We start from the raw sequence: 10,629 nt of genomic DNA on the forward strand, positions 1-10,629 counted from the left end.
GATTCTTTACCACTGCACCACCTGGGAAGCCCTGGTCAGTCTTACTAAAGAAAATTTTTGAGCAATTTACATTTTCATCAGTCCATGCTGGCATGCTTCTAATGGTATCAGAGTCACTTAGAAACTGAATCACAATAATTTCACAACTCATTTAATGGCAACTGGCCACCAGCAAATTAGCAATGGCTATCTGAAGACGTTATTATACTGGCTGTGCTGGTATTTCTTGAGGTTGACCAGATACCTCTACATAAGATACACTGTATAAATGAGACTTGGTTTATCATCCGCATTTATAAAGCCAGACTGACGGAAATAACTAGGTCCGGGGACACAAGCATGGTCTTAATATAGTGAATGTTTGGCCTGCCCTGACTATTACAAAATCAGAAGCATGAGAATATTCACAGCAAATATTGTATTCTTTAATGCCTCATGCGTGACAGGCAGCTTGCAGCCACACACACAGTAATCTTGGATTTACAAAGCCCTGGAAGTTAGGAGAGCCACACTAGAGTGCTGATTTAAGGAACTGCTGATGTCTGGGAAGAACTATTCAACCTACTTGAATTATTAAGCATGTGCCTTTGTGAGGATCTTTCCATTTCATTTTGTAAGTGTACACATACTCTTGGGTAGCTTCTACAAGCTACAATACCCTGTTGCATATTTAAAGGTTATAAACAATGCACTTTTAGCTTTGTTTTTGCTTTAATGACCAAATGAAGGGTGTAAGTAAGTGAGTGTACTGGCTTCTCTTACCTGGGTTAGGAGTGATTTGGGGGGAAGTATTTTCATGTAACCACAGGGAGCCAAATAAGACACTTGAAAACAGTTTTTTCATTTTAAATTAAGATATAGGTTTCAACCCTTATTTGTTTCATTTTATTTGCAATTGAGTTAACTCAAAACAAAGCACATTTATTTGACTAAATTGCCTGTGTCGGTTGCCCTGATGTGTTTTTCTTTTCTGTTCTTTATTTAATTGTGATACTGAGTATTAAACCAGTACTAAGACAGGAAAGAAGTTGAATAGAGTTTTCAAAGATTATATAGGCCCTTGGGCAGGACCTCTGAAATGGGAGCGTGCCTGAGGTCACAGGCTTTCAAATCAACTGATAGGCACTTAATAGAAGGCTTCCCTTAATGACAAGGATGAAACACAGAAGGGATTACACACGGTGACCAGGGCAGACCTGGGACCAAGGCTGTGTCTGACTCATGTTCACGTTGTCTTGCCTGGAGACTTTTATGGCCCTCACAGCCCTGCCATTTGATCTGGTTTGGTCCAGCTCTAGGGACTCTCATATCATGTCATACACTACCACTTCAAGTCTTTCTCTTTTTCTCTATTCCTTCAACTTCTAAAAAAAAATAAAAAAATAAATAGCTGAGGCAGGGCTGTATTTGGTGCACCCAAGAGGTTCTTGGAGTAGAATGCTCCAGCTCTAGCCTAGTGGGCTATGTCTCTAAGCTGAGCAGGACTGAATATTGGTTTATGGATGCAGGGAGCAGCTAAAAACCTTCCCAAGAAAGGCCAGAAGGAATGGGTTGAGGCGTCCTTCCTTTACCTGCTGTGGCTTCTCCCATTTAGAGGGATTTTTGGTATATATACCTCTTGCGAGAGGGCATCAGAGGGCAGACACACTGAAACCATAATCACAGAAAACTAGTCAATCTAATCACATGGACCACAGCCTTGTCTAACTCAATGAAACTAAGCCATGCTGTGTGGGGCCATCCAAGAAGGGTGGGTCATGGTGGAGAGGTCTGACAGAATGTGGTCCACTGGAGAAGGGAATGGCAAACCACTTCAGTATTCTTGCCTTGAGAATCCCATGAATAGTATGAAAAGGCAAAATGATAGGATACTGAAAGAGGAACTCCCCAGGTCAGTAGGTGCCCAATATGTTACTGGAGATCAGTGGAGAAATAACTCCAGAAAGAATGAAGGGATGGAGCCAAAGCAAAAACAATACCCAGTTGTGGATGTGACTGGTGATAGAAGCAAGGTCCAATGCTGTAAAGAGCAATATTGCATAGGAACCTGGAACGTTAGGTCCATGAATTGAGGCAAATTGGAAGTAGTCAAATAGGAGATGCCAAGAGCGAACATCGACATTCCAGGAATCAGCGAACTAAAATGGGCTGGAATAGGTGAATTTAACTCAGATGACCATTATATCTACTACTGCGGGCAGGAATCCCTTAGACTAAATGGAGTAGCTATCATGATCAACAAAAGAGTCTAAAATGCAGTGCTTGGATGCAATCTCAAAAACGACAAATGATCTCTGTTCATTTCCAAGGCAAACCATTCAATATCACAGTAATCCAAGTCTATGCCCCAACTAGTAACACTGAAGACACTGAAGTTGAACGGTTCTATGAAGCCCTCCAAGACCTTTTAGAACGAACACCCAAAAAAGATGTCCTTTTCATTATAGGGGACTGGAATGCAAAAGTAGGAAGTCAAGAAACACCTGGGAAATTTGGCCTTGGAATATGGAATGAAGCAGGGCAAAGGCTAATAGAGTTTTGCCAAGAGAACATAGCAAGAGGTCATACCAAGAGGTCATAGCAAACACCCTCTTCCAACAACACAAGAGAAGACTCTACACATGGACATCTCGAGATGGTCAACACTGAAATGAGATTGGTTATATTCTTTGTAGCCAAAGATGGAGAAGCTCTATACAGTCAGCAAAAAAAAAAAAAAAAAGACCGGGAGCTGACTGTGGCTCAGATCATGAACTCCTTATTGCCAAATTCAGACTTAAATTGAAGAAAGCAGGGAAAACCACTAGACCATTCAGGTATGAGCTAAATCAAATCCCTTATGATTATATAGTGGAAGTGAGAAATAGATTTAAGGGACTAGACCGGATAGACAGAGTGCCTGATGAACTATAGACAGAGGTTTGTGACATTGTATAGGAGACAGGGATCAAGACCATCCCCATGGAAAAGAAATGCAACAAAGCAAAATGGCTGTCTGAGGAGACTTTACAAATAGCTGTGAAAAGCAAAAAACAAAGGAGAAAAGCAAACATATAAGCATCTGAATGCAGAGTTCCAAAGAATAGCAAGGAGAGATAAGAAAACCTTCCTCAGCGATCAATGCAAGGAAATAGAGGAAAACAACAGAATAGCAAAGACCAGAGATCTCTTCAAGAAAATTAGAGATACCAAAGGAACATTTCATGCAAAGATGGGCTCGATAAAGGACAGAAATGGTATGGACCTAACAGAAGCAGAGGATATTAAGAAGAGGTGGCAAGAATACACAGAAGAACTGTACAAAGAAGATCTTCATGACCAAGATAATCATGATGGTGTTATCACTGGAATGTGATCCAGACATTCTGGAATGTGAAGTCAAGTGGGCCTTAGAAAGCATCACTATGAACAAAGCTAGTGGAGGTGATGGAATTACAGTTGAGCTATTTCAAATCCTGGAAGATGATGCTGTGAAAGTGCTGAACTCAATATGCCAGCAAATTTGGAAAACTCAGCAGTGGCCACAGGACTGGAAAAAGTCAGTTTTCATTCCAATCCCAAAGAAAGGCAATGCCAAAGAATGCTCAAACTACCACACAATTGCACTCATCTCACACGCTACTAAAGTAATGATCAAAATTCTCCAAGCCAGGCTTCAGCAATATGTGAACCGTGAACTTCCAGATGTTCAAGCTGGTTTTAGAAAAGGCAGAGGAACCAGAGATCAAATTGCCAACATCCGCTGGATCATCGAAAAAGCAAGAGAGTTCCAGAAAAAGATCTCTTTCTGCTTTATTGACTATGCCAAAGCCTTTGACTGTGTGGATCACAATAAACTGTGGAAAATTCTTCAAGAGATGGGAATACCAGACCACCTGACCTGCCTCTTGAGAAACCTCTATGCCAGTCAGGAAGCAATAGTTAGAGCTGGACATGGAACAACAGACTGGTTCCAAATAGGAAAAGGAGTATGTCAAGGCTGTATATTGTCACCCTGCTTATTTAACTTATATGCAGAGTACATCATGAGAAAGGCTGGGCTGGAAGAAGCACAAGCTGGAATCAAGATTGCCAGGAAAAATATCAATAACCTCGGATATGCAGATGACACCACCCCTGTGGCAGAAAGTGAAGAGGAACTAAAAAGCCTCTTGATGAAAGTGAAAGAGGAGAGTGAAAAAGTTGGCTTAAAGCTCAACATTCAGAAAATGAAGATCATGGCATCCGGTCCCATCACCTCATGGGAAATAGATGGGGAAACAGTGGAAACAGTGAACAGTGTCAGACTTTATTTTTGGGGGCTCCAAAATCACTGCAGATGGTGATTGCAGCCATGAAATTAAAAGATGCTTACTCCTTGGAAGGAAAGTTATGACCAACCTAGATAGCATATTAAAAAGCAGAGACATTACTTTGCCAAGAAAGGTCTGTCTAGTTAAGGCTATGGTTTTTCCAGTAGTCATGTATAGATGTGAGAGTTGGATTGTGAAGAAAGCTGAGCGCTGAAGAATTGATGCTTTTGAACTGTGGTGTTGGAAAAGACTCTTGAGAGTCCCTTGGACTGCAAGGAGATCCAACCAGTCCATTCTAAAGGAGATCAGTCCTGGGTGTTCTTTGGAAGGACTGATGCTAAAGCCGAAACTCCAATACTTTGGCCACCTCATGTGAAGAGTTGACTCATTGGAAAAGACTCTGATGCTGGGAGGGATTGGGGGCAGGAGGAGAAGGGGACAACAGAGGATGAGAAGGCTGGATGGCATCACAGACTCGATGGACATGAATTTGAGTGAACTCCAAGTGTTGGTGATGGACAGGAAGGCCTGGCATGCTGCAATTCATGAGGTCGCAAAGAATCAGACACGACTGAGTGACTGAACTGAACTGAACTGATATATACCTTGGGCGGTGACCAGCTTACAGCACAGACTCTTCAGAAATGCACAATTAATTAAAGCATAATAAGTGGAATAATGTACCCCAAAGAACCAAAAACAGGGCTCCTGGTATTCACTTTATTAATATATGGATGCATACAAATATCCTATTGCCCTCTTCAGCTTGTACTTATCGAGGAAGAACTAGCAATCCCAAATTACTCATTATAAGCTGGTTAGACATTTTGGCTGTCTTACTTATGAGAGAGAGGGCAACAAAGTTGGTTTCACAAGGATGGTGGAGGGGGACCAACAGCTCGAAATCTATAAAAGTTGTTAGAAAAAAAATAAAATTTAGCAACATAACAAAAAAGGTGAGTCACATGTCCTTCAGCATCATTCAGGGGCAAAGTTCACTCAAGGATTGACCAGGAGAATAAACTCAATTCTCCTTATCTCATTGCTTATCACTAACCGAAATAATAAGATGAATAAATCTTTTTGATGTGATATTGATACAGATGATTTCTGTCTGCTGGAACTTATGACCATAAAATTTTATAGTCCGTTGGACATTTGCCAGTTTTATATCTAACTTAACCATCTTATTCTAACATGATTTTATTAAGTTATCTTAAATAGCTTCTCAGATGTTCTTTGAACTGGTCGTAGCATTTTAGTGATAAATTAATAAATTAAATAAAATCTTTAACAAGTGTTCATTTGATATTTGCCCAGAGTTTAATTTTGCCTTTTTGAAAATTAAACTCTAACAAGGTAGAAAGTGTTGTGAATCTTCCCTGACAGAGAGAAAGTGCTGTGAATTGCTTTTCAGAGACTACATTTGTTTAGCTGAGGGAAGGTATTTGTGGGAAAATTGAAAGAGAAAGCTGAGGATAAAGCTGCTGCTGCTGTTGCTAAGTTGCTTCAATCATGTCCGACTCTGTGCGACCCCATAGACAGCAGCCCACCAGGCTTCCCGTCCCTGGGATTCTCCAGGCAAGAACATGGAGTGGGTTGCCATTTCCTTCTCCAGTGCATTAAAAGTGAAAAGTGAAAGTGAAGTCGCTCAGTCGTGTCCGACTCTTAGAGACCCCATGGACTGCAGCCCACCAGGCTCCTCCGTCCATGGGATTTTCCAGGCAAGAGTACTGGAGTGGGGTGCCATTGCCTTCTCCAGAGGATAAAGCTGCTGCTGCTAAGTCACTTCAGTCGTGTCAGACTCTGTGCGACCCCATAGACAGCAGCCCACCAGGATCCACTGTCCCTGGGATTCTCCAGGCAAGAACATGGAGTGGGTTGCCATTTCCTTCTCCAATGTATGAAAGAGAAAAGTGAAAGTGAAGTTGCTCAGTCGTGTCCAACTCTTAGTGACCCCATGGACTGCAGCCCACCAGGCTCCTCTGTCCATGGGATTTTCCAGGCAAGAGTACTGGAGTGGGGTGCCATTGCCTTCTCTGGAGGATAAAGCTAGGGGGCTTCTAAAGATAGTCTTCTGCTGAGTCATCTGTACCTGGATCAGAGGTGATGGAGGCCAACTGGAGGCTTTTTAAGAAGGCGATCGGCTTGATTGAAGTTGTCTCTTCACTAGGTTTATTTGTCAGGCATAGGTAGGCTCATCAAATTGAGGGGGGAAGAAGGAGGAGCTGGTGAGGGGGTTGTGGCAGTCACCCCTGTTGGGAGAAATGTGGGCCTAGGTTAGGGGGAAGAATGGAGATTTCACAGTCAGGAGGACCTTGAAGACCAGGCAGACCCCCACTGAGCATCCTGAGGTTAAACCATCTTTCACTGACTCTTCATCATTAGTCACGGTGCCATGATTTTGGTCTTCACCATTTCCAAGCTGTTCTATTTTGCAAATAAAATATTTAAACGCTACCATTTTCAAAGGAATCCTCCATGCTTCTCTCGTGGTTCAATATACTTAATGTTAAATATGTTCATTTCCATGATGCATGTTTATTTTAATTCAAACCTTTACATGTTTTGGTTAATTTCCATGACAGATGTTTATCTCAAGATGGTGAGGATGAATCAGTTCAGTTCAGCTCAGTTGCTCAGTCTTGTCCAACTCTTTGTGACCCCATGAATAAAAGAAGCTCAAATGATCATTAAGACATGGTCACAGGAAATGAAATCAGAAGGAAAAGTCTGGGCCGCAAGCGTAGAGCCAGTGAGATGGCAAGTCAGAAGTCCTCAGGAGTTCAAAATCAAGATTCAGAGCCCCTCCATTCTTATGAGAAATATTTCCAGGGATCCAGCGTTGTCAGGTCTGTGTATCTATGACTCATGCCTATAAGAGAATCCTAACTTTACTGCAAAAAAAAAAAAAAAACATAAAAAATAAAGATATTCCACTCAGGTCTATGGGCTTTTCTTATCTCAAAAATGGAAATTTAACTTTGTGGACTTTCTCCTTCTGTTTCTACGAAATATGGGATTGTTGGCTGTCCAGGCATGCATCTCAGACCTCTTCGTTTCATTCCTCTGGATGAAAACTCAGCCTGGCTTCCTTCTCAAGTATAATAATGTCATTTTGAGGACAATCACGTCATCCTTACATGTTATTATTTTGGTTCAGCGTTTAAACCAAATAAGCCGGCCAAATGCTGATAAAGCAATACATCTGAGTTTCCCACATGTATTCAGAACCCAGGGGCATTTAATGCTTACCTATTGAGAATATGAACATGAAAACAGCAGGACACAAGCCAGAGACCACTGCTTCTTATTTTAATATATGTAGAAACTAAAAGATTTGCTGTTGTAGTTGTTGCTTATTTATTAAGTCCTATCCAACTCTTTTGCAACCCCATGGACCGTAGCCCATCAGGCTCCTCTGTCCATGGGATTTTCCAGGCAAGGATACTGGACTTGGGTTGCCATTTCCTTCTCTAGGGGACTGAACCCAAGTCTCCTGCATTGGTAGGTGGGTTCTTTGCCATTGAACCACCTAGGAAGCCCAAGAGGTTTGTGCGTGCCTGAGTGTGTCCTTGCTAAGTTTCTCAGTCGTGTCCGAATCTTTGTGACCCTATGGACTGTAGCCCACCAAGCTCCTCGTCTATGGGATTTTCCAGGCAAGAATATGGAGTGGGTTGCCATGCCCTCCTCCAGGGCATCTTCCTGACTCAGGGATCAAACCTGTGTGTTCTCTGGCTCCTGCATTGCAGGCAGATTCTTTACCACTTCGTTCACAGCTGAGTTGGTAAAGAATCCACCTGCAGTGCAGGAGACCCTGGTTCAATTCTTGGGTTGGGAAGATCCCCTGGAGAAGGGGTAGGCTACCCACTCCAGTATTTGGCCTGGAGAATTCCATGAACTGTAGAGTCTCTGGGGCCACAAAGAGTCGGACACGACTGAGCGACTGTCACTTTCTCTTTCACTTTCTCTACCTCGGAGCCACCCGGGAAGCCCCTAAAACATTTGCACCTGGATTTAAATGGAATCACCTTGAGAATATTGAATTTCAACAGTCTGAGGACAGTGCTCTTTGATCTGGACTGTTTCTCATAGTTTTAAACATGACAGTGATGACGGCTGATGTCCATGTCTCTCTCCTGGTGACCTGGCTTCAGGGCCAGGTTTCTACCATTGTCTGGGAAGGACCACAGCTAGCAGAGCTTCTGAATACAACAGGGAACCCCTTTGTTGAACCACCGTTGTTATTAACAAGACAATAAGGATTTAAGAACTCTCCTGGGAATCCTGTCAGCATATCAATGATCAGACTGCCAGGGCTATGCCTTTGGAGAGGTGGTGACATGGCTATTTTTATGACAACCCTAAACATCCCATGAGCTCTATTTCTCACTGCTCCTTCATCCTGTGCACCAATCAATCACATCAAATCTATCAGTGTTACTGCTGTATTTCAAATAGATAACCAACAAGGACCTACTATATAGCACAGGAAACTCTGCTCAGTGCTATGTGGCAGCCTGGATGGGAGGGAAATTTGGGGGAGAATGAATACATGCATATATATGGCTAAGTCCTTTTGCTGTTCACCTAAAACGATCACAGCATTGTTAATTGGCTATGCGTGCATGCATACTAAGTCACTTCAGTCATGTCTGACTCTTTGTGACCCCATGGACTCTAGCCCACCAGGCCCCTCTATCCATGGGATTCTCCAGGCAAGAATACTTGAGTGGGTTGCTATGCCCTCCACCAGGGGATCTTCCCAAATCAGGGACTGAACTTGCATCTGTGTCTCCTTCACTGGCAGGTGACTTTACCACTAGCACCACCTGGGAAGCCTTATTAATGGGCTACACCCCAATACAAAGCAAAAAGGTTTTCTAAAAAAAAAAATCTGCCTGTATTACCTGAGCCCTCTGTTTTCTCTCTTCCTGGAATGCCCTTCCCCTCTTTTCTACCTGTAGATACCAGACTCATTTGTCACAGCCAAACTGAAATGCTACCACCTCCACCAAGCCTTCTCCCCCTCCCACCTCTTTCCCCGGCTCCCAAAGGAGTGAATCCCTTCCTGCTGGAGGCTTTTATTATCCTAATGCCTGTAGTGGTGGTGCAGCAGGTGTTAGAGACTCTTTCATGGGTTGGCATGACAGGGAACACTCCCCAGTGGCAAAAATAGGCAGAACCCAAAGTATTAGCACATAGGCAAGTACATGCAACTAGAAAAAAAGACACTTATATACATTTATACTGCACCTGCTGCATGCAGAGTCCACCTCTGCTGCCAAGAGAGAGGGAGAGAAGCAGACACACTGTCTTTGCATGAGCTCGAATAAGGGGGTGGGTTCCTCATGAAATGTTCAACTCCGCCTGATTCATCATAGATTCTGAGCTGGAGGCTAATGAGGGAGTGAAGCCTTGGATTCTTTCCCCTTAATTTGCAGACTTTATTAGTGATAATTTTTAATCTTTCTTTTTTCACTTTTTTAAAAATTTTATTTTATTTTTAAACTTTACAATATTGTATTAGTTTTGCCCAACATCGAAATGAATCCACCACAGGTATACCCGTGCTCCCCATCCTGAACCCTCCTCCCTCCTCCCTCCCCATGCCCTCCCTCTGGGCCGTCCCAGTGCACCAGCCCCAAGCATCCAGCATCGTGCATCGAACCTGGACTGGCGACTCGTCTCATACATGATATTACACATGTTTCAAAGCCATTCTCCCAAATCCCCCCATCCTCTCCCTCTCCCACAGAGTCCATAAGACTGATCTATACATCAGTATCTCTTTTGCTGTCTCGTACACAGGGTTATTGTTACCATCTTTCTAAATTCCATATATATGCGTTAGTGTTGTATTGGTGTTTTTCTTTCTGGCTTACTTCACTCTGTATAATAGGCTCCAGTTTCATCCACCTCATTAGAACTGATTCAAATGTATTCTTTTTAATGGCTGAGTAATACTCCATTGTGTATATGTACCACTGCTTTCTTATCCATTCATCTGCTGATGGACATCTAGGTTGCTTCCATGTCCTGGCTATTATAAACAGCACTGCGATGAACATTGGGGTACACGTGTCTCTTTCCCTTCTGGTTTCCTCAGTGTGTATGCCCAGCAGTGGGATTGCTGGATCATAAGGCAGTTCTATTTCCAGTTTTTTAAGGAGTCTCCACACTGTTCTCCATAGTGGCTGTACTAGTTTGCATTCCCACCAACAGTGTAAGAGGGTTCCCTTTTCTCCACACCCTCTCCAGCATTTATTGCTTGTAGACTTTTGGATCACAGCCATTCTGACTGGCGTGAAATGGTACCTCATAGTGGTTTTGATTT

The 10,629-nt window shown here is 42.8% G+C and overlaps 1 non-coding gene across 1 annotated transcript; it reads right to left on the minus strand.

Moving 5' to 3' along the window:
- Positions 1–278: 278 nt before the first annotated feature.
- Positions 279–410, minus strand: LOC139185316 (small nucleolar RNA SNORA72). Its single transcript, XR_011568936.1, has one exon. It is a non-coding gene; the product is annotated as a small nucleolar RNA SNORA72 (small nucleolar RNA).
- Between the last annotated feature and the right edge of the window lie 10,219 nt (positions 411–10,629).

The sequence above is a fragment of the Bos indicus genome, chromosome 1, assembly GCF_029378745.1.
Source record: "Bos indicus isolate NIAB-ARS_2022 breed Sahiwal x Tharparkar chromosome 1, NIAB-ARS_B.indTharparkar_mat_pri_1.0, whole genome shotgun sequence".
In the NCBI taxonomy this organism is placed as follows: domain Eukaryota; kingdom Metazoa; phylum Chordata; class Mammalia; order Artiodactyla; family Bovidae; genus Bos; species Bos indicus.